This window comes from Ailuropoda melanoleuca, chromosome 13, assembly GCF_002007445.2.
Source record: "Ailuropoda melanoleuca isolate Jingjing chromosome 13, ASM200744v2, whole genome shotgun sequence".
Taxonomy (NCBI): Eukaryota; Metazoa; Chordata; class Mammalia; order Carnivora; family Ursidae; genus Ailuropoda; species Ailuropoda melanoleuca.
In genome coordinates this window covers 46,533,664-46,540,758 of record NC_048230.1, presented here as the reverse complement: position 1 = coordinate 46,540,758, position 7,095 = coordinate 46,533,664, and the positions used below count along the sequence as shown (strand labels likewise).

The 7,095-nt window shown below is 60.8% G+C and overlaps 2 protein-coding genes across 3 annotated transcripts in view; one reads left to right on the top strand and one right to left on the bottom strand.

Annotated features, from left to right (window-relative positions):
• HRH3 (histamine receptor H3) overlaps window positions 1-7,095 on the bottom strand; it is a 27,074-nt gene that overhangs the window by 13,810 nt on the left and 6,169 nt on the right.
• OSBPL2 (oxysterol binding protein like 2) overlaps window positions 6,877-7,095 on the top strand; it is a 39,928-nt gene continuing 39,709 nt past the window's right edge. The window contains exon 1 of one of the 2 annotated variants that reach the window (XM_034641282.1): window positions 6,877-7,001. The gene's annotated coding sequence lies outside the window, so the exon portion shown is untranslated. The remainder of the gene's footprint in view (window positions 7,002-7,095) is intronic. The other variant, XM_034641283.1, reaches the window with a different exon arrangement.

Sequence of the window (7,095 nt, the reverse complement as noted above, 5' to 3'; positions counted from 1 at the left end):
CTCTTCCTCCCCCTGCCCCCTCCCCCGCCCCTCCCCGCCCCTGCCAGACTCAGCCTGGGTGTACCTTTTCCCTGCACTGCATAATCCTCACACATTTTCTAAACTTGCTCTGCTGATTTATGCAGAGATGGAAACACCCATAGAATGAGCAATGAGCCCTTCCCTGGGCTCTATTTTCCCATCTGTACAGTGGTGCAATACTGGATAAACCAGTGGCTAAAAGCCTCCTGAAAACCTCTGGGGCTCCCTGGAGCCCGTCCCCGAGTGACTCACCTGTGCGCCATCCAGAAGGGCGGCCCCAGCCCGGGATGCCCCGATGGGGAGTAGAGGGCTCCAGACGCCTCTCCCCACGTGCGGAGAAAGGTGCTTGGGGACTTCTCCCCGAGCCTGCGTTCCCAGCCCTCAGTTCAGCCGCGCTCCCCTCCGCGTGGCCTCAGCGTATGGCCTCGTGATCGAGCCCCTGGGCTGCCTGATGACGCCTAAGTGCCGCGGTGATGTCCCGGGTCCCGGTCATGTGCCCTGCCTGGGACAAGGGATGGGGTCAGCCTGTGGGCAGAGGTCCCGCAAGAGAATCCGGGCTGTTCCTGGAGATGGGGGTCGGGGGAGAGTGCCTGCTGCCCGGCTCAGGGGACACGCCTGTGCCCGCCCACCTCCGCAGGGGCTCCTACACACCTGGGTCTCCTCTGGGCGCCGCCAAGCCCTGGAGAAACAGGCTTGGAGAGACCCCCTGTTCACAAGCAGCAGGGCCCGGACCCGCATGGGCCCCATCGGAACCCCAGCTATCTGCCCAGACCACCTGCACCCCCTCCTGCCAGCAGCCAGCGGCGTTTATAAGCACCTACCACGTGTTGCGGCTAGGAGCCTGGGAAGCAGTGTCACTTCCAAAGCCAGGGGAGTGGGGGGAGGTGGTGCCCTGGGCTGTGCGACTCCTGGGCAGGCCACCTTCCCTGAGCTGGGGCAGCCCTGGCAAAGTTTCCAGCATGAGGCCTCTTCCCCAGAACAAACCTGCCCTGCTCACCCAGCCTTCCACCCTGCCTGGAGGGGACAGAGCTCCCCAGCTGGCTGTGTGCAACTCCTGAAGCCCGGACCTGGAGAGGCAGCACCCCGTGCACCCTGATTCCTGTACTGAGCCGCCTGGAGAATTTGTGGGGCCTGGTGCCGGATAAAAATGTGGCCCCACCCCAGAAATTGAGAATGTAAGTGGCGACAGCACAGCAGTGAATTGGGAACGCAGCCTCACATGACAGCACGGGTGGCACACCCCTGAGCCACGACGCCCCCCACCAGGGGTACAGTCCAGCCTGCTGTGGCCACCCCCTGCCCCTCCACTGCGAGCCAAGAGGCAGGCCTGGGGCGTGCCTGGCACATGGTTGTGAGCTGTCCCCTCCTCTCCCCTGCCCTGCCTTCACCTCCTAGGGATGGCATGGAGGGAGCACACTGACCCCCAGAAGAACCCCAAATGCCCTAGTGTTTCCTACCCAACACCCCCAACCCCACCTGCTGGAGTAAGAGTGCAGCTGCTGGGGGGGGTGTCCCTGTGACCAGCTCCTCCCTGGACCCCAGGCTGGTTAAATTGTGCCCCCTCTGACCCCCGAACCTGGCAGCTCCCCTGGTAAGTTAAATCGAACCAGCCCAAGCTGTCCTTCCTCCTGCTTCAGCCCACCCTACCGGTTCCCCCGCACACAGATGTGCCCACACCCCTCCCATCCCATGCAGACCCCTAGGAAGGGTGGAGAGAGAAGGAGCAGAGCCCATCCTCCCCCTCTCCTTGCCTGGGGTCCCCTGTGGCCTCCTGGGCCCATGCCTGCCCATGTTGGCACCCCCGTGCCGGCTCAGTGGGTGCTCCACGGGTCCTGCAAGAAGGAGCCACCTGCCTGAAGTCGGGGCATAGCCAGGAAGGGAACCTACAGGCCCCCGCTGAGTACTTCAGCGCTCAGGGACAATGCTGAGCATCTGCCAGGCACGCAGCACGAGCCATGTGCAGCAAGGGAGCCGGGGACTGGAGCCGAGAGCTCTCCCTTGGGTCCGGCACTGCCTTGTCTTCCCAGAGCCCACCTTGTGAGGTGTTCACGTCTCTGCCCGTATCCTGGCCGGAGCTGGAGCAGACTGGGAGCCACAGGACTCTGGGTGTTCTCAAGGGTCTCTGTTCAGAAAGGCCAGCAGGCAGGTCCTCTGACCAGCTCCCACCCATAACCTTCTCCCCTGAGTCCTCTGTTTTGTTTAGGCTGGTAATGCACTCAGCTTAAAATGCTGCTCTCCCACCAAGAATGGCACAGGATGCAGTTCTGGCCAGTGAGATTTGAGCAGAAGTGCCTGGTGCTGTCAGGGACAGACCCTCAAAGGCAGCTGACTCCCCTGGTGGGTCAGCATTTCTGTGCTTCTTCTCTCTCTGCCTCCTTCTTCCTGGTCGAATATGCATGAGATGGCTGGACTGCCAGCAGCCATCTTGGGCCATGAGGTGAACGTGAGGATGGAAGCTAGCTCTAGAAAAGTTGCACAACAGGGTAGGAAGTGGGTCCTTGATGCACGGCGCCCTGCCAGCCCTGGACAGCCTGGACTGTGTCACGTGAGACAGAAGTACATCTCCATCTTGCGGAAGGCTGTGTTATTCTGAGTTTCTATATACGTAGCTCCAACTAGTCCTAAAGGCAGGCAGCCCAGTTGGTCTGAGTTTTCCCCAGCAAGGTAGGAGGCCACTCCGGGATTGTGCAAAACACTCCACGGAGAAAATGTTCCTAGTTCCGATAAATCCTGTGTCTGCAGCTGGGCCTTCTGTCTCTGGGAGTCCCCCCTACACCAGAATGAGAAGGGCCCTGGGACACCCTGCATTGGAGGGAGACATTTGTTGGCTTTATTTTAATAGCTTTCCCCAAACCTGCTTGACCACAGAAACGTTTCCTCCAGAAACACCTGATAACAGCCAGAAAGGCCTTGGGATTCCATGGCATCTGGTTTGGGAAGGTGCACTCACAGGTGCTAGGCTGCCGCTGGGTACACAGTAAGTGCTCAATAAATACTAGGGCTGCAACTGAAGCTAGAAATGGGGCCTATGTCAACTCTATGAGCATGGAAGTCAGGGCCCCACCAGCCGCCTCATGCCTGCCTGCTGTGGGGCTCTGGCCTCTGCCTTGCCCTTTGTCTTGGCCCCTGGGGGTCAGCTCACTCCTGCCCATTCCTTCCTGGGGCAGACTGACCTCAGGGCCGCCTTCCTCCCCCAGAGCCGGGGGCGCTGCTGAGTCAGGTGGGGTTGAGCCGGGAAGAGCTGGCTGGCAGAGCCGCAGCGGTGAGGAAGCCGCGGGGTAAAAAGTTGGTAAAAGGAATGCATTTTTTCTTCTTTTGGCAGAATTCAACGGGTGCAGATTGCTCAGGTCCCAAAGCCATGGGGAAAAAAAAGAAAAAGCCCTTTGCCGCTGCTATTGATAACTTGTCTCTCTTCACGTGGTGGGTTCAAAACTAAAAATACTCTCCTCCGACGACGGGGAAGCCGAGTGCTGTCACGTTGCAGAGGAGACGAGAAAGTTGCATGGGGAAGGATCTGCTTGGGCCACGTGAGGGCCGGGGCCAGGCCTCGGTGGCCAGCGCTCTCTGGCCGCCCAGCCTGCATCCAGAGGAAAGATTCCCCAGCATTCCACAGGAGGGAGTGGAAAATGTCCTCTCCAAAGGCCTGGGGGTGGCAGGGAAAGGAGTGAGTTCGGGCCGCGCCCCCCCCAACAGGGCAAAGGCCAGGCCAGCGGTGCTGGGCGCCCAGCACCCTTGAACACCCAGCCCTGTTGGGCTAATGGGGTAGCTCTGACTGCAGACCTGCTCTGCAATGGGCAAATTGCTCTGCTCCCTGAGCCTCAGTTTCCCCGTCTGAAGAGGGAGCGATCATCTCTGTTCTGCCTCTTCGTGGTGCGGCAGACAGAAGGAGGACAATGCAGGTGAACGTGCTTCCTGAGGGCAGAGTCGGGGCACCTGTGCCCACAGCTGGGACTTCTGGAGCCCAGCGCACCAGGCTCCGGGCCACACGTCAGCCGCCCACAGGGCTCATGGGTCACGGTACCGACTGATGATCCTGCAGGAGCTGGGAGAGGGAGGGTCTTGTTCTGGGGAGTGACAGGCAGGCATGACTGTAGGGTTCGCTCTTGGGCTTGGCCTGGTCTGAGAGCAGTTCCAGTGGGAGCAGAGACCCCAGAAGTTATCTACTAGCCCAGCGCTTCTCAAAGCTCTGAGAGCACACACATGGTTGGACCCCCACCGGAGAGGACTCTGGGAGCCCAGGCAGGCCTGAGTGCTCAGGGTGGAGGAGACTCTGTGACAAGCCCCCCGGCCCCTGCCGCCACCGGGCAGGTAATCGGTCAGTTAATATTATGACTCATGAGTCCCCCAGAGGTCCCAGGCACCCAGGAACACCTGGGCATCTTTTTCAGGTGCAGACCCCAGGCAGAGAGGTCTGGGCAGATCCCTGCCTTTCCAACAAGCTACTGGGCCGTGCTGGGCCGTGGGTCCACAGAGCCACACGGTGCCTGGACCACTTCCTTCCCGCAGGCCTGAGGTGAGTCATTTTCCATGCCTGAGGCTCGGTCTGCTCATCTGCACAGTGGAGCCGACACACGACCTCTACTCGATTGGCTGTTGCACACGTGTGAGCCGCTGCACCCTGGAGAACACCAACCGTCATCACCACCATCATCACTGCATGGCCCCAAACCCTCTGTCTCCTCTTCTGCTCCTGTCTTCCATCCCATTCTTAGAAAATTTTGTCTTTGGAATCAGCCTCTTGACCTAGTGAAGATCATGAAAACTGCTCCTGATTTGGTCCCATGCACCATCCTTCCAGGCATCAACCAAGAGGGGACCCCCGCTCAATCCTGGCCGTGAGGAGCACGGAGGACCAGCAGCCGACCCTTGGAGTTTGGGTTATTGCATCTGTTTAAAGGCGGTACACTGATATCCCAGCTGCAGGGCCCAGTTGGGGTCAGACCCTACCCGACCCCAAGGCCAAGGCAAAGGTGGCCAAGCTCAGCCCCGGGTGGTCCGTGGGCAGACGGGAGACTGTCCACTCCAGTCTCTCCTCTGGCCATAGCTCTCTGATGTTGCACTCACCCCAGAGGTCACGGCTGAGGGGTGGGCCAGTAGCTTGAACCCCTCGGAGCATGTCCTTTGCATTAAGTCAGAGTCTTAGAGACTCATCAGGGTGGCGGATGGTGGTTTCGGGACCCTGCACTGGACTTGGGCCAGGCCCACAAGGAAAGCTTTGGAGCATCTCCATGGCAACAGGCCTTGTCCTTGTCCTGGCTTGGGGGCCTGCACGCACCTCCTGCGCCTGCTGGGGTCGGTTTCTTCAGGGGTAACCATGGCAACGCCTTTGTTTCTGAGGCCTGGCCCCGCCCCCTCCGGGTTTCTCTCTACAGCAGAGGTTGGGAGAGCTCCTTTTCAGTCCCAGCACGCCAGCGGCCCCGCCGACAGGGCCCACCCGTGAGCGGGGCCAGCATCTAGGATGGGGGATGACAGGCTTTCTGGGCCCAGAAATGCAGCCTGGGCCCCATCCTGCCAGAGACCCCACCCGCTCTCTCGGGCCCTCATCTTTATGGGGCAGCCAAGACCTGCCCCTGCCCTCAAGGGACCCCTAGTCCTACTGGGGGGACCTGTCAGTCCCCCCTCCTTGCTAGAAATGAGGAATCACGTTCTGAGGGGGGAGTGCAGAAGCTCCCGTGGGTCTGGCTTTGTGGAAAAGGTGGCAATGAGCGGGGCCATTTCATTGTGCCACGTGGTCACGGGTAACCTATTGGTACTCTCGGGGTTGCAGGGACCCTGTACTCCTTTGTACTCAAATGGGCTTAAGCAGCAAAGGAAATAGAGTAGCTCATATAACTGAAAAGTCTAGGGCAGAACTTGCTTATGGTGTAGCTGTTCCGAGTGATCCAGGATATCTGCTTTTGCTTTCCTCTGGGCTGGCTTCATTCCCTGGCGGCTCCTCCCCTCACGGTGGCAAGATGCCCACTGGTAGCTCCAGATGTGCCTCCTTTTCTCCCCCAGCCCAGTTCTGGAGAGGTCTGTGGGCAGATGGGAGAGTTATCTGGCCTTAGCCTTCCTTCTGGCCCCCAGCATGTCTCCGGGCTGACCCTCATTGGCCAGGACAGCGTCTCTTGCTCACCCCTGAATCAGCTGCTGTGACTCTGAGCAGCTAGGCTGGCTCCTGTCACTCCAAACCAGACCCATGATTTGAATGGTATGAGTGTGGGAGAAGTCTGGTTTGTGAAGGAAAATATGGGTGCTCATAGGCTCAGAGACGTTATGCAACTTGCCCAAGGCCACACAGCTGATAAGGATGCAAGCTCCGGGTCTGACTCCAGAGCTTCTGGGCTCAATCACGGAGCCACTACAGATCAGTGGGCTTTAAACAGAGGACTGAACTGTCAAGGATGCAGAGGGTAAATTGGTGCCGGGTTTTGATGAGAGATGAATGGTATGCCAAGGATGGTGGACGATGGGGAGCCCTGCAAGACGCTTGAGCTGCGGGAGACAGCTTTGAGAGGATGACTCCCGCCTCCGCCCGTCCTTAGCGGTCGGGAACTGCGGGCGCAGAGGTACCTGCCCGCGGAGCGCCCCCGCCACCTGACCCGCTGTTTGTTAACTCAACTCGTCCAGCCACGCCCCTTCCTCCCTCTCTCCCGCCCCTTTAGGGTCAATATCTGCATAACCCCGCCTCTCCCCGCTGTGACTGGCTGTCCCTGGCGTCACTCCTGCGCGTGGGCGGGACTCCCGAGGGGCGGGGGGGTGCCTCCCCGGCGAAACGATTAGCATAGGCCCGCCTCCCGGCGCGGCCCTCGGGCCGGGCGCTGATTGGGCGGGCGGCGGTTGACGCTCTGGCGCCGGGCTCTGCGAGTGGCTAGCGCGGGCTGTCAGTCTGCCCGGTGGCCGGCCGCACTTCCGCCTTGGTGTCAGCGGGTCGCGGGCCTGCGGGGCGGAGGCGGGGTGGGCGGCGAGGCTCGGCCGGCGCCAGAGAGACTGCGGTCCAGGTGAGCGGCCCGGGACCCCGGCCTCGCGTCGGCCGGGTTCGGGTGGGAGTCGGGCGGGCGGGAGGCCGGGTGGGGCCGGGGGTGGCGGGAGGGG